General features: G+C 49.0%; 1 protein-coding gene across 8 annotated transcripts in view; it reads left to right on the top strand.

Moving 5' to 3' along the window:
• Positions 1–11,705: 11,705 nt before the first annotated feature.
• Positions 11,706–22,606, top strand: part of SUN1 (Sad1 and UNC84 domain containing 1) — a 53,134-nt gene continuing 42,233 nt past the window's right edge. For 3 of the 8 annotated variants that reach the window (XM_055341030.1, XM_055341033.1, XM_055341035.1), the window contains exon 1: positions 11,707–11,818. The gene's annotated coding sequence lies outside the window, so the exon portion shown is untranslated. Of the gene's footprint in view, positions 11,819–22,606 lie in introns of all 8 variants that reach the window. The other 5 variants (XM_055341029.1, XM_055341032.1, XM_055341034.1 and 2 more) reach the window with 3 other exon arrangements.

Raw genomic sequence — 22,606 nt, forward strand, 5'->3', positions numbered from 1 at the left:
AGGTGCCCCAATTTATGTAAAATTTTTGAGATGACAAAATTGTAGAAAAGCAGGGCAGATTTATGGTTTCCAGGGGTTAAGGACAAGGGGGAAATGTGACCAGGGGCTGAAAGGTTATGAAAGAGCCACAGAGGAGACCCCTGTGAAGCTAAAGCCACCCAAAGAACCTCACAGGTGTGAAAATGCACAGAACTATGCGTCATGCACACACCCAGGAGTGGGAGGGAAATTGGGCAGATCTGAATAAGATGGGTGGGTGGTATCCATGTCAGTCTCCTGGTTGTGATATTACACTGTGAGTCTATAGTTACAGTGAAAAGTTTCAGTTAAACAGGTAGTTTCACATTTATGTGTCTTCAGAATATAACATAGTTTCCAAAATTTATATATTTAATAAAAGATTTTTTAACATAAAAAACACTGTATTAGAAGACAGACACACTATACAATTTTTAAAATGATTTCTTCTATTCATTACTACTAATTGCACTAACTGGCCCTATGGTTGTTTTGTTTAAATAATAGCATTTATGTAACAGAAAAAGTAAATAATACAAAATAATGCATGGTTTTGAAGAAATACTTATTTTCATTTTTTTATGTTAAGTGATAGCACACGTGTGGACGATTCTTTTATATGATAGTGCTTTGTTTTGGGGCAAAGTCAGATATGTCTTTGTCCCAGGTAGGCATTCTAAAACCTCAATCCCTTCAGCCCATTCCAGGTGCTTGGGTCTAGTGGTGAGAACTTGGGGGTTGTCTCTGCAAGAAGGGGATGCACTACACTTCTAAGTTGAAAGACCATCATCTCTGGGGAGAATTCAGGGGGTGGGATAGGTACTCATCTGGCAATTCACTGAACTTAGCAGCCAGGCTCAGAGGGAGCAGGGGCTGCAGGATTAGAAGGAACCCACATGAGAACATGATCTAGAGAAACAGGCACCTGGGGGTTTGTGAGGAAATCCTCCACCAAGACCCCAAAAGTCCCCAGGCCCATTGTCCTCAAATTAAAGTGATCTGTGGCCCCTCTCCGATGGAAAATCATCTTCAGAGACCCCCACCTCCACCCAGGATGTTTAAACGATTTTAATTGTAACCTTTCTTAAATACATACAAATGTAAAACTAAATACAAAGTCCTTGTGCTTTGGGCACTCATACAGCTATGAATCCAGTTGTATCTACAAACTAAATACTATCAAAGATGGTGCATTAATTGGGCTCCCATGGGGAATCCTGCCAAGGCTGAGCCCACCCCTGTGTTGTACTCAGTGAGGTTGAAAAGGGCTGGCTCTCCCCACACCTCCCCTGCTAGAACTCCTGAGTGGCTCTAGTGCACTGGTTATGGGCCATTTTTGTGCAAATGAATCATTTTCATTGCTTTCTCTTCTGTCATTGGCTGACAGCAATTACCTGAAGGCCCTTTAATGCTATTGCGTGCTTCCTGAAACACCACATCTGCTCACACAGGAACCACTCAGCTAGTGCCCTCAGAACCCTCCAAGATATCCTTGAAGTTAAATAGAGAACTTTTCTAAAAAATTTCAAATAAATAACCTAACATTATATCTAAGGCAGCTAAAAAAGAAAAAAACCAAAGCCAACAAAAGGAAAAAAATGATTAGAGCAGAAATAAATGATAGAGAAACTTAAAAAGTAATAGAACAGATCAGTGAAACCAGAAGCTTGCTCTTTGAAAACATCAACAAAATTGATAAACCTCAAGCCAGACTCATAGGGGGGGGGGGGAGAGAGAGAGAGAGAGAGAGAGAGAGAGAGAGAGAGAACTCAAAATCACAAATATAAGAGGAGAAATAACAGCACTGCACAAATACGAACAATTGTAAGACAATGTTAGGAGAAAGTACATGCTAACAAAGTGGACAACCTGAAACAAATAAGTTCCTAGAAACACACAAACTACCAAAACTGAAACAGGAAGAAATAGAAAATTTGAACAGACTGATAGCCAGCAAAGAAATTGAATTAGTAATCAAAAATCTCCTGATAAGAAGCCCAGGGCCATGGGATCCTTGGGTGGCGCAGCGGTTTAGTGCCTGCCTTTGGCCCAGGGCGCGATCCTGGAGACCCGGGATCGAATCCCACGTCGGGCTCCTGGTGCATGGAGCCTGCTTCTCCCTCTCTCTCTCTCTCTGTGTGTGTGACTATCATAAATAAATAAAAATTAAAAAAAAAAAGAAGCCCAGGGCCAGATGTCTCCCCAGGAGAGTTCTACTAGACATTTAAAGAAGAGTTAATACCTATTCTTCCCCAACTGTTCCAAAAAATAGAAATGAAAGGAAAACTGCCAAATTCATTTTATGAGGCCAGCATTACCCTGATACCAAAACCAGAGAAAGACTCCACACAAAAGAGAACTATAGGCCAATATTCCTGATGAACATGGATGCAAAAATCTACAACAAAATAGCAAACCAAATCCAGCAATACATTTAAAGAATCATTCACCATGGTCAAGTAGGACTTCTTCCTGGGCTGCAACAGTGGTTCAATATTTGCAAATCAATCAACATGATGCATCACATTAATAAAAGAAAGGATAAGGACCATATGATCCTCTCAACAGATGCAGAAAAAAACATGACAAAGTACAACATCCATTCATGGTAAAAACCCTCAACAAAGTAGAGTTAGAGGGAACATAACAGCAACATAATAAAGGCCTTCTATGAAAACCCCGCCACTAACATACTCAGTGGGGAAAAACTGAGAGCTTTTCCTCTAAGATCAGGAGCAAGACAAGAATTCCAACTCTCACCACTTTTATTCAACATGGTACTGGAAGTCCTGGCCACAGCAATCAGACAAGAAAAAGAAATTAAAGGCATTCAAATTGTAAGGAAGAAGTAAAGTGTTCACTGTTTGCAGGTGACATGATATTCTATGTAGAAAACCTGAAAGACCACCAAAAAACTACTACAACTGATACATGAATTCCGTAAAGTCACAGAATACAAAATTGATGTACAGAAACATGTTGCATTTCTATACACTAATAATGAAACAGCAAAAAGAGAAATGAAGAAAGCAGTCCCATTTATAGTTGTGCCCAAAATAGTAAAATACCTAGGAATAAACCTAACCAAATAGATGAAAGACCTGTACTCTGAAAACTATAAAACACATGAAAAAAAAATTGAAGAGGACACAAAGAAATGGGAAGAAAATGGAAGAAAAAATATTGTTAAAATGTCTGTACTACCCAAAGCAGTCCACACATTTAATTCAACTCCTATCAAAATACCACCATCATTTCCACAGAGCTAGAACAAACAATTGTAAGATTTGTATGGAATCACAAAAGACCCCGAATAGCCAAAGCAATATTGACAAAGAAAGGCAAAGCTGGAGGTATCATAATTCTAGATGTCAAGTTATATTATAAAGCATGGTATGGCACAAAAAATAGACATATAGATCAAAAGAACAGAATAGAGAACCCAGAAACGGGTTCACACACACACACACACACACACACACACACACACACACACACAAACACCCTGGAATATTACCCAACCATAGAAAAGGATGAGATCTTGCCATTTGCAATGACATGAATGGAACTAGAGGGTGTTATATGAAGTGAAACAAGTCAGAGAAAGACAAATACCATATGATCTCACTCGGATGTGGAATTTAAGAAGCAAAGGAAAGAAAAAAGAGATAAACCAAAAAGCAGACTTATTTATTTGAGAGGGCGAGCACACAAGTGATGGGAGGGGCAGAGGGAGAAGGAGAAACAGACTCTTGCTCATTGGGGAATCCCACACAGGGCTCAATCCCAGGATGCTAAGATCATAGCCTGAGCCACCCAGGCACCTCAGTAAACAGAATCTTCACTCTAGAGAACACACTGATGGTTCCAAGAGGAAAGGTGGGTAGAGGATGGGGAAAACAGGTGATGGGGATTAAGAGTGCACCTGTTATGATGAGCACCGGGTGTTGTATGGAAGTGATAAATCACTCTATCATACGCCTGATACTAATATTACATTGCATGGTTACTAACTGGAATTTGAATTTAAAAACTTAGTTTAAAAAAAAAGAACTTTGTGGGCAGCCAGGTGGCTCAGCGGTTTAGTGCCTCCTTCAGCCCAGGGTGTGATCCTGGAGACCCAGGATTGAGTCCCGTGTCAGGCTCCTTGCATGGAGCCTGCTTCTCCCTCTGCCTGTGTCTCTGCCTCTATCACTGTCTCTCATGAATAAATAAATATATTTTTTTTTTAAAAAGAAAAGATCTTTGCTAATTGCTTGGTATCAAATGTCCCTACCCTCAGAGAGCCAGGAGCATTGGGAGGCCCTGCAGCCTGAGCAGCTCTCGCAACTCAATTTTCTATAGGTCATTTTCCCTGCTCACAACATTTCTAGGGAAAAGAAGCCACAAAAATGTCCCTTGCCCTTGCCTTCGGCCTCATTGGCAGGAATTTATTTAAGGAAATAGTTGGGCCAGGGGGCAAAGGTGGGTGTTCAGGGGGCTCATTCACGATGGGACATCTCCAGCCGTAAGGAAATACAGTGAGAATTCATCCAGATGCTGAGAGAGGTGCTAATGGATGAAAATGTATGGTACAATTCCATTTTTGTTTTAAAAAAGAAGTACGTCAGATAATACTCTAAAATATGAACAGTGGTTATTTTTTTATGGGTTGCTGCAATGATGTTTTTATTACAAGATTTTATTTATTCATGAGAGACACAGAGACATAGGCAAAGGGAGAGAGAGAAGCAGGCTCCCCTCATGGAGCCCGATGTGGGACTGGATCCCTGAACTCCAGGATCACGCCCTGAGCCAAAGGCTGAGCTCAACCGCTGAGCCATCCAGGCGTCCCTGCAATGATGTCTTATTAAAGTGGCATTGGGTCTCCCCCTCCCCATACTGGCTTGTTTGTTTTCATTTTTCTACAGCACAGCCTGCCTGTGAAGTGGAAAAATAATAAAAATTGAGAAAGGGCTGCTACACACAGGGGGTGGCCTCCACCCACCCCGATCGAGGGCAGACTGGCTTCCCTCCTGTCTGGCTACCAGTTCCGGGTGCCCAGGCTGCCCTGTCTCCTCTGAGGGGTTGAAGTCCTCAAGCAGGTGGTTCCACAGGAAGAACCTGGCTGCTCTCCAGATGGCCCACAGAACTGCAGTGAAATACACACAACATATGATTCAGTGGGTGGTTCCGTGGTACCTGGTGCAGCCGCTGCCACTGTCCATGTCCAGAGCTCTGCATTCTTGCACAACAAACTCTGTCCCCATGGATCACCTGCCCCCCCAGCCCTGGTCCCACCACCGACTCTCTTTCTCTGTGAGTCTGATGACCCCAGGCCCTCACAGGAGTGGGCAACATGATGCTGTGTGCTCTCCTGGGTCTGAGCATCATGCCCTTAAGATTCATCCCTGTGCTGGCGGGTGTCCACCTCCTTACTTTTGTCGCCCTGTGTCCATCCAACGTCCCTCAGTAGACACATGGGTTGCTGTGAACGTCAGGGTGAAAGTGTTCCTTTGAGGTCCTCCTTTCAGCACCAGTGCTCCAGGTCACATACCCTGCGGTGGAACTGCCCATCACACGGGAATCCTATGTTTGATTTTTTGAGGAGCCGCCAGGCTGTTTCACAGCAATAGCACCATTCTACACTCTCGTAAAATGGTTAATTTTATGTTGTGTGGAGTTCACCTCACTCAAAAGAAAACAAAATTAGAAGGGGCAGGGTCTGCTCAAGACCAGGGTGCGGACTTGAGCTTTCCCCCAGGTGACCTGAGAGCCATGGGTGGTGTGAATGAGGTCACAGGATGGAGAAGGGGCTGACGGCTGGGGGTGAGCACAGGGAGACCAGCTAGGAGGCTCCTGTAGCCCCCTGAGCAAAGGCTGGTGGTGGCTCATGGCCACGGGGAGGGGATGTGGTCAGATTCTGTGTCTTGGCATCATCGTCTTATGACGTGTTGATAAGAATGAGAGTTGGATAGGCATACAACATGCAAGGATGAGCCCCAAACTCTCCACATCTTGGGGACAGATGGATGAGGAAGGACCAGCACACAAGCTGAGGAGGAGCCAGAGAGCCAGAAGGCGTGAGCACGACAGAGGTGCAGCCACTAATTACTGGCTTCCATGAACCAGAGATGCAAGTTGATCGTGTGTGCATCCCTATACCGATCTTTGACTTCCAGAATTTGGGAAAGCAGGCCAGAGCAAGAATGGCCATAGCCATCTGTCTTGCCCTTGGAGGGATGCCTCCCTGGCTATGTCGTGCGTCCATCACACCAGGGCCTGAGAGCCACTGCTGCCAGCCACAGGGCCAGTCACACAAAACCACATTTCTGTTGTGGGTTCCCCCCTCTCTCACCCCCCAGCCCCAGGAGGAAACATAGGTAGGGCAGGAACCAGGACAAGGAGACATGAGATGGTTTCCCCAGAGGCATGGCTCCTGGTAACTTTCCTCACCTACCTCTCTGCCAGCCCAGCCTTCTGATCTCATGTTGGCCCCGTAATCTAGATGCACAGAGCTGGGGCTTGGGTTTCTGACCCCGTCTTTCTTACTCCTCTCTCAGGAGTCAGGATCTGTTTACACCCAAAGGACAGAACCTGGTGCTAGATGGGAGGTACAAGCCCAGAGACAAGAAAGGACTGTTCCCTCTGGGCATTTGCAAGACAGACATCTGCTGCCTCCATCTGCTTCCCTGGTCTCAAGACCACGAGTAGGCCACAGCACGTGGCCATGCCCCCTACTTCCACTCCAGCCAGGCTGCTGTGGCAGCTTCTGCCTCAGTTCTCCTGGTTGTGAAAGCATACTGGCCAGCAGTGGGAAGATGGGGAACTTCAGGGACAGGCAGTTTGGCAGTATGGCCATACTGGGCATATGGCCCAGTAGCCCACCAGGCTGTCTGCTTCCCAGGCCCTCCTGCCTGCCTCTCCTTGTCCTTCCCTGCATGTGCCCCTTGTGCTCCTTAGACAGAGGCCTTACAGGCTGTGCTGGCCCTCTAGCAAGAGAGGACCAGCACTCCCAGGGGCAAGGTCCTAGTGCTGGGATGTTCATCTTTTCAAGTGACAAACTCAGGCAGTCGTCTCTAGCTGCAGAGCTCAGGGAGGTTGGCCCCCACATGAGCCAAACTCCCCAAAGCCCTTGTCTTTGCGCACGTGACACATGACAATTGTGAGTGGGTCCACAGAGTGCTGGGGTTTCGGAGGTTAGTAACCCACCAGCCTGTAAGCCCACCATGTGGGTCCTGAGCCTCCTGCCTGTCCCCTCCAGTGGGCTTTGGCCTCAGATTGTCCCTGCCCCAGAGCTGACCCTCCATTCCCTGGCATAGTCATAGGCAGCACTTACCACAGTCATCACTGTGTAACAGTGGACGTCACTTACTGATTGCTTCCAAAGGGCCAGGTGCTGCAAACAAATCACCTCCATTCTCCCAAAGGCCCTGCAGCCAGACAGGATCAACCACGTTTGTAGGGGAGACCACTGGGGCCCAGGGAGGCTAAGGATTTTGGTTAATGGCACACAGCTCCGGCTGGCTGACTCAGGGTGGGTGCGAGGCCAGAGCTGCTGGCCCCTCAACCCACGCTCCTCCCACTTAACCCTGGGGAGAAAATAACAACTTACAATCCTCCATCCTTAACACCTGTCATTCTTTTATTCCACATCCATTTGTTATGGCGTTGTGAAGTGGAATCTCTTTGCTGTTTAGGAGACGGGAAGTTATGTTGAAAAACTATTTTTAGTTTCAAAATGTGGGAAAGTAGCAGAGAAAGTTTGAATATGTTGCTTCTCTGCCTTGACTGAAATCTGGTGTGTTTCTCTTTGATAACTCTTTGGAATTTATGCAGTTGTAAATAAATTATATTGTATTCATTCATATGACATAAACATTGAACTCTATTCTCTATCTCTATGACACATGTAGATATCTACATGATATACAAATGTACTGTTTGTAATAATAATCTATATTTAGTAACATTTCAATAAATGCTATATTATAAAATAATAATTCTCTATAGAACATAGCCACATTAAATCAAGGATAATTTGGTTCTACCTAAGATTGGTAACATGTTGCCTCTGCGCTGAGAGGCTCTACTTCTGGGTGGAAGACATGTCTGCAGTGTATTGTTCACAATAGCGAGATGCAGGAAGGGCTGGGCACCCATGACTACAAGAATGTTTCGGTCAGATTCACTCTTTGTATTGTGGAGTATGATCTATCTGGCATAGGGAATGGAATAGAGCCCTCGATATTAGGGCTCCACCTCAAAGCCTAACATGGGGGAGCACGCAGAGCAGAGCAGAGCAGCAGCAGGGCTGGGCATCCTTATGGGTACCTGCTTGTGCGTGGGAGGTAAAGCTGCTGCAAATCTGTCAGGGCCATCTGTCTGGCACAGTCATCCGGAAACACCCTCACAGACACACCCAGAATAATCTCTGAACGAATATCTGGGCTCCCTGTGATCAATCCAGTGGACATCTACAATTAACCAGCCATGCCATCTACCCAGTTTGCCTGGACAGTCCAGCTTGTTGCTCGGGACCCTGCCCGCCAGGATGTCTGGCTTTGCATGACCAGTGGGGTGTCCTCACTGCCCTGCTCAGGGACCCAGCCAGCCCCCGTTTGCCTACTCCACAGAGTGTCAGCGTGGGCACCTTGGAAGGAAGGCCCTGCTCAAGTTCCCTTCCCCTGGGCCGGGGGGTGGGTTTGTGAGGTCATGGAACACGAACATCTGTGGTGCCCTCCGTTTGCCCACCAGCATCTAGCGTTAATTACTCTCTGTTGCTGACTAGCAGAGGTGCAGAAGTATAGGAAGTTACTTCTATTTGCATTTCTCTGATCACAAAGGAGCTCAAGCATCTCTTTTTCTTTTACATTAAAAAAAATTTAAGATTAAAAAAAATTTTAAGTCATCCCTACCCCCAATGTGGGGCTTGAAATCACAACCCCCGAGATCAAGAGTTGCAGGCTCCACTGACTAAGCCTGCCAGGCCACCCATCAAGCATCTCATATTCTTGTCATGCATTTAATTTAGCTTTCTTCCCAGGGAATTGCCTATTCACACCCTTTGTGTTCCTGTCTCTCGTTGATCTCCAGGAGCTCCTCGCAAGCAGTAGCTCCTTGTCTGGTTTAAATATGGCAAATGTCTTCTGGCCTGTCACCAGCTGCTGGCTTGTCATGGTGTGTTTTATGAAATAGACACCTTTCATTATTTGACAGAGAGAGAGGGAGAGAGAGAGAGACAGCATGAGCAGGAGGGGCAGAGGGAGAGAATCCCAAGCAGACTTTAGACACTGTAGTGTTCCTTTTCATTTAGCTTTCTAGTCATCTAGCAGCTAGTTTTATTTCTTCAAAAACTTCAAAAAGAGAACATGACAAAATATTGCTAGTTAATTTGGAATAGTGGAATCAAGATGCATGTTACAGAACTTTTTTGTAGTTTAACATTTAGAAACTTCTAACATTTCTAAAACTTTTAAGTTCATTGTGCAAAATACAATAACATCAAATAAGAAAAGAAGAATCTACGATGCCCCTATGTGTATAGAATCAGTGGTGTCATATTTCTGTGAACACATGAAATCCCACAGCACATAGGTTTTCAGTTAACGGTTGTTTTGTTTTCTGAATACATTCATGCCCCAGTCTTTACATTTATGTGATGCTGTAGGAGGCAGGCTCTCTTTCTTTTTCGTTTTTTTTTTTTTTTTTTTTTTTGAGGCTTCGCTTATTTGAGGGAAAGAAGTGGGAGGAGGAGCAGAGGGGGAGGGAGAGAGATAGACTCCCCACTGAGTGGAGCCCCATGTGCTGGATCCCAGGACCCATGAGATCATGGCCTGAGCCAAAACCAAGAGTTGGACACTCGACCGACTTGAGTCGAGCCGGTCTTTTTGAGAAGAACCAGCTTTGTTCTTGGACATGCCTCTTCCTCCCATAATTTTTTTTTCCTCCCATAATTTAAGTCCACGACATCACGTTCAGGTCGAGTTCCCTTACTGTGACCTCACACTGACTAGCTGTCACTTGAAGACTTCTTTCCTTTTCTTTCCACCTGGAACCCAGTGTCCACACATACTTCACTTCCTGGAACAGTGAATGAAAGCCTCTAAATCTCTAACTCCCCCCTCAGGAGAGAGTGCACCTCTGGCATGCACCTGGAATGTTGCTGGTCCCCTCCCTTCGGATCTCAATGGTCACCACCACAGTGGCCTTCCCTGACTGCCACATTTAAATTTACTGATCTCCCACATCCTAGCCCTGTCTCTGCTGCTTTTTCTCCATGCTGCTTACCACATTCCCAGAACACAGTCTGTAAAGCTTGCACAGAAACACATGGTGCAATTACTGTATAGCTCTGCCTTCTGGAATATGGGAGAGGGAATATGATTTTCAGTGGTGCATCTCAGCACCTGCTACAATAGGCATCCAATAAACATGCATTCAATCAGTGCAACGCCAGTAAGGACAATAGAGCATGCACCCAAGATGCTGCTCAGGAGCTGGTGCGCTGGGTTTGAAATAAAGGAATCTACAGATGGGCCAGGTGAGTGGGAACGGCTGGGTGGAGTAGCTGGTGCACAGCCAGAGGGAAGGGGGAAGCGGAGGGTGGGGTGGGGGGGCAGGCAAGCAGGGCAAGTAGCAGTGGAAGAGCCCCATCGCCAGAGAGAGATCTCTCCCCTCTAGGGCCTCCTCCAAGGAGCACCGCTGTGATAACAGACGGACTCATTCAGACCAGGTCACTGGTACAGACCAGTTCCAGCCAGTTCAGTCCAGTTGGTGTCAGTACCAACCAGCTGAGTCCAGATGAAGCCAACGTAAGCTCATGGAAGCCAGTGAGGGTGGGGGTGGGTCCCAGGAAGGACTCCAAGTGTGGAACCTGTCCCCTAGCTCAGGTGCTCATCTGAGTCAGCACCGGCGGGCGGGTGGTCCCTGGCTTCGGCCTCTTTCCTTATCAATGCTACTCCCGAGGTGGCAGAGGCGAGACACAGGGGGGCTGCCGGGTTTCCTCACATCTGTGTCTGCGGGGGCACAGTATCATCCCTGCTCTCAACGGCCCGTCTCACCTGTTAAATCCTTTGCAGGTGAGCGTAATACGTCCCTCTCCGTTTTTGTTGTTTTTGCCCGGGATAGTTTTGTCCTCCTCCCCATCCCCCTACGTCGGGAGCAAAACGGTCACCTGCGCGGCCCCCTGTGCCGGCCGCTACTGCGCACGCGCGGGGCGGTAACGAACGCGCAGCCCCTCCCCCCCGCCCCCGCCGGCAACACCGCCGTCTTCTCCCACCGTCTTCTCCCACCGTCTTCCCCGCCGCCGCGGTCCGGCTCCCGGCCCGCCCCTGTGCAAGGGCACCCGAGCTCTCCGAGCTCGCTCCCGGCGCCTCCGCCCCGCCCCACAGCGCGCAGGTGCAGGAGCAGCAGCTGGGGCGGGCCGTCCCGCGCGCCGCAGGCCCGAGGCAGCGCGGTGACGAGGCCCCGCCCCCAGCGGCCGCTCCCGCCGCTCCCGCCGCGGCCGCCGCAACGCACGCCCCCGACGCCGCCCGGCCCGGCGCACCGCCTCGCAGGCCCGCCCACCTCCCTGCTCGGGACTCGGCCTCAGCTCGCGATTGGCCGGGCTCCTAGCTAGGCCGCCTCCTCATTGGCCGAGGGGCTTCAGGTGGCGCGCTCAGGGTTGGTGGAAGTCGGCGTTGCTCCCGCCCCGCCCCCGGGCGCGGCCGCTGGTTGGCTGGTGTCCGCAAGGTCCCCTCTGGGATCGGGTTGGGGCGGCGCGGACCAGGCCTGGGGCTGCAGCGGTCGCGCCGTGGGTGGACCCTGTGGCACGAGGCAGGTGAGCTTCGGAGTGGGGCTGGAGGGGCCCGACTAGGGCCGGGGCGTCCCTCACGGCGGGCGGGAGCTGCGGGCCGCGGGGGGCGGGCACGGGCCGAGCCTCGGGCCCCGCCTGGGCCGCCAACGGCCGCCGCCCCCTCCTCGGCCCTGTGCGTTTGCGCACCTGCCAGAGTCTGCAGCGGGCCTGTCCCGGGGCGTCCTCTCCGCCCGACCCCAGTGGCGGGGACGCGTGCTTGCTCCGGGGTCTCCGTCGTCACCGCCCGCGCCCACCCGGGAGCCCCCGCTCTCCCGACACCCGGGAGCCCCCGCGCCCCAACACCCGGGAACCCTCGCCCCCGCTGCCCCAACACCCGGGAGCCCTCGCCCCCGCCGCCCCAACACCTGGGAGCCCTCGCCCCCGCCCTCCCAACACCCGGGAGCCCTCGCCCCCGCCGCCCCAACACCCGGGAGCCCTCGCCCCCGCCGCCCCAACACCCGGGAGCCCCCGCCCCCGCCGCCCCAACACCCGGGAGCCCCCGCCCTCCAAACACCTGGGAGCCCCCGCCGCCCCAACACCCGGGAGCCCTCGCCCTCCAAACACCTGGGAGCCCCCGCCGCCCCAACACCCGGGAGCCCTCGCCCCCGCCGCCCCAACACCCGGGAGCCCCCGCCCTCCAAACACCTGGGAGCCCCCGCCGCCCCAACACCCGGGAGCCCCCGCCCTCCAAACACCTGGGAGCCCCCGCCGCCCCAACACCCGGGAGCCCTCGCCCCCGCCGCCCCAACACCCGGGAGCCCTCGCCCCCGCCGCCCCAACACCCGGGAGCCCCCGCCCCCGCCGCCCCAACACCCGGGAGCCCCCGCCCCCGCCGCCCCAACACCCGGGAGCCCCCGCCCTCCAAACACCTGGGAGCCCTCGCCCCCGCCGCCCCAACACCCGGGAGCCCTCGCCCCCGCCGCCCCAACACCCGGGAGCCCTCGCCCCCGCCGCCCCAACACCCGGGAGCCCCCGCCCTCCAAACACCTGGGAGCCCCCGCCGCCCCAACACCCGGGAGCCCTCGCCCCCGCCGCCCCAACACCCGGAGCCCCCGCCCCCGCCGCCCCAACACCCGGGAGCCCCCGCCCTCCAAACACCTGGGAGCCCCCGCCGCCCCAACACCCGGGAGCCCTCGCCCCCGCCGCCCCAACACCCGGGAGCCCTCGCCCCCGCCGCCCCAACACCCGGGAGCCCTCGCCCCCGCCGCCCCAACACCCGGGAGCCCCCGCCCTCCAAACACCTGGGAGCCCTCGCCCCCGCCGCCCCAACACCCGGGAGCCCTCGCCGCCCCAACACCCGGGAGCCCTCGCCGCCGCCCCAATACCCGGGAGCCCCCGCCGCCCCAACACCCGGGAGCCCCCGCCCCCGCCGCCCCAACACCCGGGAGCCCCCGCCCTCCAAACACCTGGGAGCCCTCGCCCCCGCCGCCCCAACACCCGGGAGCCCTCGCCGCCCCAACACCCGGGAGCCCTCGCCGCCGCCCCAATACCCGGGAGCCCCCGCCGCCCCAACACCCGGGAGCCCTCGCCGCCCCAACACCCGGGAGCCCCCGCCGCCCCAACACCCGGGAGCCCTCGCCGCCGCCCCAATACCCGGGAGCCCCCGCCGCCCCAACACCCGGGAGCCCTCGCCGCCCCAATACCCGGGAGCCCCCGCCGCCCCAATACCCGGGAGCCCCCGCCGCCCCAATACCCGGGAGCCCTCGCCGCCCCAACACCCGGGAGCCCTCGCCCCCGCCGCCCCAACACCCGGGAGCCCCCGCCGCCCCAACACCCGGGAGCCCCCGCCCTCCAAACACCTGGGAGCCCTCGCCCCCGCCGCCCCAACACCCGGGAGCCCCGCCGCCCAACACCCGGGAGCCCTCGCCGCCCAATACCCGGGAGCCCCCGCCGCCCCAACACCCGGGAGCCCTCGCCGCCCCAATACCCGGGAGCCCCCGCCGCCCCAACACCCGGGAGCCCTCGCCCCCGCCGCCCCAACACCCAGGAGCCCTCGCCCCCGCCGCCCCAACACCCGGGAGCCCTCGCCCCCGCCGCCCCAACACCCGGGAGCCCGGGAGCCCCCGCTGCCCCAACACCCGGGAGCCCTTGCCCCCCGCCCCCCAACACCCGGGAGCCCCCGCCCTTCCACCTCGTCGGCCCCGCGGGCGGGGTGTTTGTGGGGCCCTTCTCCAAGGCCCACAGGTGTGAGCCTGAGGCCCGCTTAGGGCTCCAGGATAGTGTGTCCGGGGAGGGGTGGGGCCTCCCCCTTACCTTGGGCACTCTGGTGTGCCCCGCCAGCTGCCAGCTGCCCAGGGAGGCCTGCTCTGCGTCTAACCCTCTGTGCACAGACTGTTTTTACTCCCGGGGTCTGCAGCTCAAAAACTCCTGTTTGCGTTCATCTCCATCCATTTCGTGGGACATTGCATAGTTCTTCTAAGTCTGGAAACTCATGATGGTTAGTTCTGGGGGAATTTTTCACAGTTTTCTTTGACAATTTTTTTCTCCTGTTTAACTTCTCTCGTTTCTGTATTTTGGAAATACTGTTGTTTGGGCACTGAACTTTTTGGACTCCATTTTTACTTTTTTAAAAATAAAATCTTTTCGGACACCTGGGTGGCTCAGTGGTTGAGTGTCAGCCTTTGGCTCAGTTCATGATCCTGGGGTCCTGGGATCAAGTCCTCATTGAGTTCCCCACAGGAAGCCTGCTTCTCCCTCTGCCTGTCTCTGCCTCTCTCTGTGTTTCTCATGAATAAATAAAATCTTTAAAAATAATAAAATCTTTATCTCTCCCATTTTCCATTTTTTGCCTTTTTGTTTCACTTTGTAGATTTCCTCAGTCTCCTTTATTTAGCATTTTTATTTTGGCCATCATATTTTAAATTGCCCATAGCTTTTTTTGTGATTCTTTTTTTCCTCTAAAATTTAGCAGTATGTTTATTTCATAAAAGCGGTAGTGTCTCCTCGAGGAACCCTCAGCCTCATTATCTTAAGGTCCTTTTATTGGGCTTTTCTTATTCTCAACAAAGGACTTTCTACTCTCCTGCCTTTTTTTTTTTTTTTTAAGATTTTATTTATTTATTTATGAGAGAGAGAGAGAGAGAGGCAGAGACACAGGCAGAGGGAGAAGCAGGCTCCATGCAGGGAGCCTGACATGGGACTCAATCCCAGGACTCCAGGATCAGGCCCTGGGCTGAAGGCGGCGTTAAACCACTGAGCCACCCGGGCTGCCCTCCTGCCTTGTTTTTGAAATTGGATAGAAGAGTGTGGCTGTGGCCCTCAAAAATTACTAAGGTGCTCACTCATCTCCCTCTTCGGGAGGACATACTGGAACATAGTATTACTTATCCTCTGCTGCAGAGACCCCCTTGGTTTCATCCTTTAGGCTTTTTTGCAGGGAAGGTGGGAAGGCATTAATGTATGGTAACTAACTACTATTTTGTTACATAGCAAAATTTGCCACTTTGATGTGTACAGTTCAGGGGCATTAGGTGTGCTGTGTAGCCATCACCACTGCCTTGTTCCAGAACTGTTTGCCCCCTTAGTGGAAGCCCCGTACCCATTAGCAGGCACTTCCCCAATGCCCACTGCTCCCAACCCCTAGGATCCACTAATCTTTCTTTTTGTGATTTTACTTATTCTGAATTTTTTTTTATAGACGCAGATTCATACAGTATGTGGCCTATCGTGTCTGACTTCTTGCACTTAGGGTGATTTTTTTTTTAAGATTTATTTACTTATTTATTTATTCATAGACATACAGAGAGAGGCAGAGACACAGGGAGAGGGAGAGAGAGAAGCAGTCCCGATGTGGGACTCAATCCTGGGTCTCCAGGATCACACCCCAGGCTGCAGGCGGGGCCAAACTGCTGCGCCACCGGGGCTGCCCATGATTTTTTTTTAAGGCTTATCCATGTTGTAACATATCAGAACTTTATTCCTTTTTTGGCTGAATAACATTGTGTGTGGCATGAATATGCCACAATTTTTTCATCCATTCATCTCTTAGTGGACATTTGTTTCTACTTTTTGCTTTTTATGAATAATGCTGCTAGGAATATTTGAGTACAAGTTTTTGATTACTTGTTTTCAGTTTTTCGGGTGTGAATCTAGGAGTGGGGATTGCTGGATCATATAGTAGCTCTATTTAATATATAGAGGAACTGTCAAACTATTTTCCACTGTGGCTGCACCAACTGTGTGCAGGGGTTCCAGTTTCTCCATATTCTCTCCCCCGTTTGTTGTATGCTTTGCTTTGTTTTGTTTATTATAGTCTTCCTAGTGGATAGGAAGTGGTATCTCATTTTGTTTGCATTTATTGAATGACTAATGAGCATCTTTTCATGTACTTTTTGGCTATTTGTGTATCTTTGGAGAAATACCTACTCAGGTTGTCTATTTTTTGAGTTGTTTGTCTTTTTGTTGAGTTGTAAGAGTTCTTTACATGTTCTAGGCATTAGATTCTTATCGGATACATGATTTGCATATATTTTCTTCCATTCTTTGGTTGTCTCTTTACTCTCTTGATAGTATTTTTTTTTAAGATTTTATTTATTCATGAGAGAGACAGAAGGTGGGGAGGCACAGACACAGGCAGAGGGAGAAGCAGGCTCCATGGAGGGAGCCTGACGTGGGACTTGATCCTGGGTCTCCGGGCTCATACCCTGGGCTGAAGGCGGCGCTTTGCTGAGCCACCTGGGCTGCCTTCTTGATAGTATTTTTTGATGCACAGAAATTTTACATTTGATGTTCAGTTTATCCATTTTTTCTTTTGTTGTTTATTCTTTTGGTGTCATATCTAAGAAACCATTGCCAAATCCAAGAACATGAAGATATACCCCCCTATGTTTATATCTAAGAGTCTTAAAGCTTAAGCTCTTAAATTTAAGATCTTTCATCGATTTTGTGTAAATTTTTGCATGTGGCGTGAGGTAGAGGTTCAACTTCATTCTTTTGCATGTGGACATCCATTTATTTCATCATCATTCTTTCCCTATTGGTGATCTTGGCATCCTTGTAGAAAAATCAGTTGACCATAAATGTATGGATTTATTTCTGGATTCTCAGTTCTTTTCTGTTAGTCTCTATATCTATCCTTATGCCAGGAACAGTGCTGTTTTGTAGTACATTTTGAAATCACGAAGTGTGAGTCTTCCAACTTTGTTACTCATTTTCAAGATTGTTTTTGGCTATTTGGGATCCATTGCAGTTCCATATGAATTTAAAGATTAACTTTACCATATTTACAAAAAATGGCCATGGGGGCTGTGATAGAAGTTGAGCTGAATCTGTCGATCTCTTAGGACTGTTTTGCTGTGTTTCACAATATTAAGTCTTCTGGTCTGTGAACAAGGAATGTCTTTGCAGACATTTTTCATTAATTTCTTTCAGCAATATTTTGTGATGTTTTGTGTACCAGTCTGACACTTTCTTGGTTAAATTTATTCTTAAGTTTATTGTTCTTTTGGATTCTGTTGTAAGAGAAATTGTTTCCTTAATGTCCTTTCCAGATTGTTCATTGCTAGTTTATAAAACTACAACTGATTTTTGTTTGTTGATCTTGTATCGTTCATCTTTGCAGAGTTTGTTAGCTTTTACGTTTTTTTGTGTGAATTTTTTAGGATTTCCTATATATATGATGGAATTTTTTAGGATTTCCATCTGTGACTAGAGATGCTTTACTTCTTCCTTTCCAACTTGATGGCTTTTGTTTCTTACCCTTGCCTGACTGCTGCTGCTGGAACTCAGTTCCATGTCCAGTGGGAGTGGAGAAAGTAGACATCTGTGTTTCCTTTTTGATCCAAGGAGGAAGCTGTCGGTCTCTTACCGCAGAGCGTGATGTTCACTGTGGGTGTCAGAATGCCCGCTATCAGGTCGGAGAGATTCCCTTCGACTCCTGGTTTATTGAACATTTTTATCATGAAATACTGTTGGATTTTGACAAGTGCTTTCCTGCACTGATTGGGGTGATCATCTGGTTTTGCCTAACTGCTTTTAAACAGACTTTCAGCGTTTGATTTCTGCTGTATATGAGCTCCAGTCTACATACTCCCTTCCAAATGGACATGGGTGCCACTAACTATAATCATTTGGCGGGGGGGGGGGGTGTCCATGGACTATTTCTTAGGTGGATTATTTCTCAGTGTCACTCACTGCAAGCTTGTGATTCAGCTTTTTCTGGCTTAGCTATGTTTTCATTCATCATTTGTATTTTAGCTTCCATGTTTGCTGCTGTTGTCTTTTCTTCCTTCTGTTAATGCTCTGTGGTTATGTGCCTTTAGGAAACAATCTCTCTTTAGGAGGGGTGCCGGAAGAGAGTGGGAGCTACCACCTTTGCTCGGTGTGCCATTTCTAACTGGAAATTCCTGGGTGACCTATTTTCAGAGAATACTAGCATTTCATGGAGTGTCTGCTCATAGCCGTTGTTTCCTGGTTCTGAATTTATGATCATCAGATGGTCTCTAGATTCTGAAAATAGAGCCAATTTGAATTTGTTTACAGTGCAAATGCCAGGCAGCATTTTTGGTGGAAGTGACACAGGATGGAACCGCCTTTCAGCATGGCAACTCTTAAATATTGCAAGGTGAAGCAAGAGTCATGGTGCTTGTGAGGCCCACCACGAGGACCATGAGGGTGGTCCTGAGCACATGGTGAAGGGGAACACCCAAGACAGTGATGGTATCCAAACAGGAGTGATGTGGGAGCTGAGATGCTGCTGCACATAGTTCAGTGGGGTAGCTGTGCTCTGTTTTTTCTTCCTGCCTTCCATCCCCAAATTTGGAACTCATTGCCAGTTTGGATTGTTCACCCCTCTTGATTTCAAGAGGAGACTGGACCTACTGATAGGCATTTGAAACAGTTTACTTGCATTGCATTGAACCAAAGTTAAGCAGGATTGGCAGATGGGAATACAAAACATGGCATTGCTGCTTAAGATGTGCTGTTTGTCATAATTGTGTATTATGATTGGTTCTACTTTGTTAATTAACTCATGTAATTCATTAGGGTTCTGCAGTTTGAGTCACATCTGTAATTAACCATGCTTATTATTTGCGTGCTTTGTTGTTCATTTAGTCACATAGGGGCACTCAGTGAATGGTCTTCAGTTGCAAATTTTAGTTTAGGATCTAAGAGCTATGTGATTCATACTGGATGTTTGTGTGAAATAGAACCCAGGTCCTCTGGGTAAGTAGGGGGAAGCACTCAGGTGTAGATGAGTAGCTCCCCCTGGGAACATGTGTAGCCTGAAAACAGCTGTGCTTTTTGCTGGGCTGCTTTGTTTTTCAGTCATTGTCTTTGTTGGATCTTTAATTAATATTACTGGAAGATGTGAGCTATATATAGAATATGGAAAACAGATCAATTTGATGATTTCTTCACTCTCTACTTACACTGTAAACCTTTTCAGTACCGGACAACATGGACTCCGAGCCTGCTGCTTCCTGTTTGGGAGGACAGCATGAAAAGGGTTATTAATTAAGAACTAGTGTGAAAAAGAAAAAAAAAAAAAAGAACTAGTGTGGATTAAATGTTTACATTTGCAGTACAAATAAAATCCTGTAATTGCTGTTTAATTCTCATTCCCAGTCATAGCTAGAAATAAAGCACAGTTGATAGAGCTGTTCTGCTGCGATGAGGACACGTGAGAAGCAGTTGAATCCGTTAGAGAGTAAGGAGGCCCAGGTGTGCATGACCCTTTCCCCTCATCATATGTTTGGCACGGTTTTGCGAGATGTGGTCAGACAAGCAGCAGACACTGAATTTTCAGGTTAAAGGCAAAGTAAGGAACACGCACAGCAGTGCATGCTGCCCTCAGAGAGTACAGGGTCTAGTTGCTCATAAATCATTACAGTTTCTGTGAAGATGAGTGCTTGGGGAGCACTAAAGCTAGCATCTCACTTGGACATGGGGGGTTGGGGCTCCAGGAGAGCTTCCTGGAGGTGGTATCTCAGCTGAATTCTCAGGTTGACTAGAAGGTAGCCAGGAGCATTTGGTGTGGAAAGAGACCAACGGAGTGAGGCTGGGGAGAGGGCATAGGAACTGTGAAATGGGATGAAGAGAAGAGGGTTTTCTAAGTCCAGGCCCTCAGTGAAGCTACTCCATGGATTGATGGGACACAGAGAGGAGTGGGACATTTGGATGGAGGGTCTGGTGCAGTCTCTTGGGTCTTATCTGTGGGTGCTAGGGAGCCATGATGGGATGTGAAGGCAGTGAGGTGGTTGATCTCTTTGTAGACACACCCTTCTGGCAGTATTCTGGCCATAACCAGCAGGAGATGGATAGCAAGGGGAACTGGAAGGAAGAGGGAGTGACCCACTGGAATGGGGGGAACAGACTGCTAGGTGATTTGGATACTTGTAGATGATCCCCATAGAAATGCTCAACATGAAGTAAAATCAGATGCTTATCTCACTGTATACATATGAATTACAGATGGATTAGTTAAGTCAAATCAGCAATAGAATCTATAGCTGACTGCTTACGTGTTTTTGGGCTGGAGCAGGCTCTAAGTCTGGGAAGAACTGACAGGCCAACCCAAGTCACCGCAGGGCCAGTTCAGTGACACGGCGGGGTCTCCTAGCCATGGGTGAGATTGATATCCTGTAAAAAAACAAACAAAACAAAACAAAAAACAAAGAAACAGAAAAAGGCAGCCCCCTCCCCCCCATCTGGCTACATACCAGACTGGCCTTCCCAGTGCCAGAAGGGCCCCCAGAGTCCCTGCTCAGCGCTGCTGTTTGAAGGCGTTCTTTGGGGACAGCATCTTCGCCGTAGAAACCGCGTCACAGGCAGTCCTTGTAACTGCTGGTTGTAAGGAAATTTAGTGCATTCTGGGTTTGAAGCAAATACTGTAAAACTATGTTGTCATGCTTTCTGGATTCTAGGAAGAAAGACCCTTTATATTAACATGTATGAAATAAGTTGACTTTGGGCTTTTGCTGAAACACTATGATAATACCACTGTCAGAGGAAATGGTTTTTTTTATTAAAAAGTTCTTGGGGAGCACCCCGGGTGGCTCAGCGGTTTAGCGCCACCTTTAGCCCAGGGCCTCTTCCTGGAGACCTGGGATCAAGTCCCACGTTGGGTTCCCTGCATGGAGTCTGCTTCTCCCTCTGCCTGTGTCTCTGCCTCTCTCTCTTCTCTCTCTCTCTCTCTCTCTCTCTCTCTCTCATGAATAAATAAATAAAATCTTAAAAAAAAAAGTTATTGGGTACTTACCATCAGGAGATGTAAGCGTGTGATAACTTATCTTTACATAGAAGTAATTCTCTTCCCTAAAAGTCAGAGCTATTTTCTTAAGTAAACAAGCTCATCCAGCCCACATCTCTTCCTGTTGTCTCATCATTCCCCCAAAAAGGAAAGAAACATCCTATCTTGGCTAGTTACCGTTTTTCAGTACAGACTTGCTGCTGGTAATAACTAACTTTTATAGCGTATTTTTATCCTGTGCCAGGCAGCACTGAGCAGATTAGGCGTGTTCACTGGCTGACTTCTCCAATAACAGCCTGAGTTTGAGCGCTGTCTATTCCCAACTCATGGCAGCATGGAGGTGTGAGTACATTGTCATTCCCTCTGCTCAGGGTTCTCTGGCCAAGTAGAGCCAGGATGGAGCCTCTGGGTCTGCCTGCCCCCAGGCTGCTGCACAGATGAAGACAAAATTTTTTTGGAAAATAATAGTTATCTGGGTTAGTTGTTGAAGTTGTAAGAATACCCACTGTTTAAAAAAATGTTGAATGGTACAGAAGTGGGTAAGTAAGGAGTAGAAAGTCTGATTCTTTACCATTGAATTTAGTGGTATTTTTCTTCAAGTTTAAAGGCATATTCAAGTACTTATAGCACGTAGCTTCCTGTGAAGCTCTCCCAAGTATTTTTTTTTTTTTTATTTTTTTTTTTATTTATTTATGATAGTCACAGAGAGAGAAAGAGAGAGAGGCAGAGACATAGGCAGAGGGAGAAGCAGGCTCCATGCACCGGGAGCCTGATGTGGGATTCGATCCCGGGTCTCCAGGATCGCGCCCTGGGCCAAAGGCAGGCGCCAAACCGCTGCGCCACCCAGGGATCCCCTCTCCCAAGTATTTTTATCTTAGTCATTAGTGTCCAATTCATTGTTTTAAATACTCGGTTCATGTTTAGGGTTCTCCCTAGTATAAGTCACAGATTTTCACAGACTGACATTGTTTTATTTCAAAATAAAAACAGATGGATGCCAGTTCCTATTTCTTATGTGGTAGAAGTAATTACATTGAATGTGATGTTTGGAAAACTCATTTCTAACCTAAATTATGATCTTTTTTATGGTTTTACTTAGACCAACTGTGACTTTTTTTAGTCTGTAGGCAAAAATAATGTTTTTATTAGTCTCTACATTTAGTTTTGATAGGATTAAGATTGAGCAGAATGGTTACATTAAGATTTAGTTCTAGGGTGACACGCATAAGGGGGGTACATGATGGAAAGAGCGCTGGGTGGTATATGCAACTGGCTAATCACCAAGTTCTACCCCTGAAACTAATTGGACACTCTGTGTGAACTAACTTGAATTTATGTAGAATCTTCAAGGGAAAAAACAGATTTAGTCATTAATTTTTTTTTTTAAAGATTTTATTTATTTATTCGAGACACAGAGAGAGGTAGAGAGACACGGGCAGAGGGAGAAGCAGTCTCCATGCAGGGAGCCCGACGCGGGACCTGATCCCGGGTCTCCAGTATCACACCCAGGGCTGAAGGCAGCGCTAAACTGCTGAACCACCAGGGCTGCCCTAGTTACTAATTTTTAAAGGGTCGCCTTGGAA

Source organism: Nyctereutes procyonoides, unplaced genomic scaffold (assembly GCF_905146905.1).
Source record: "Nyctereutes procyonoides isolate TBG_1078 unplaced genomic scaffold, NYPRO_anot_genome, whole genome shotgun sequence".
Taxonomy (NCBI): Eukaryota; Metazoa; Chordata; class Mammalia; order Carnivora; family Canidae; genus Nyctereutes; species Nyctereutes procyonoides.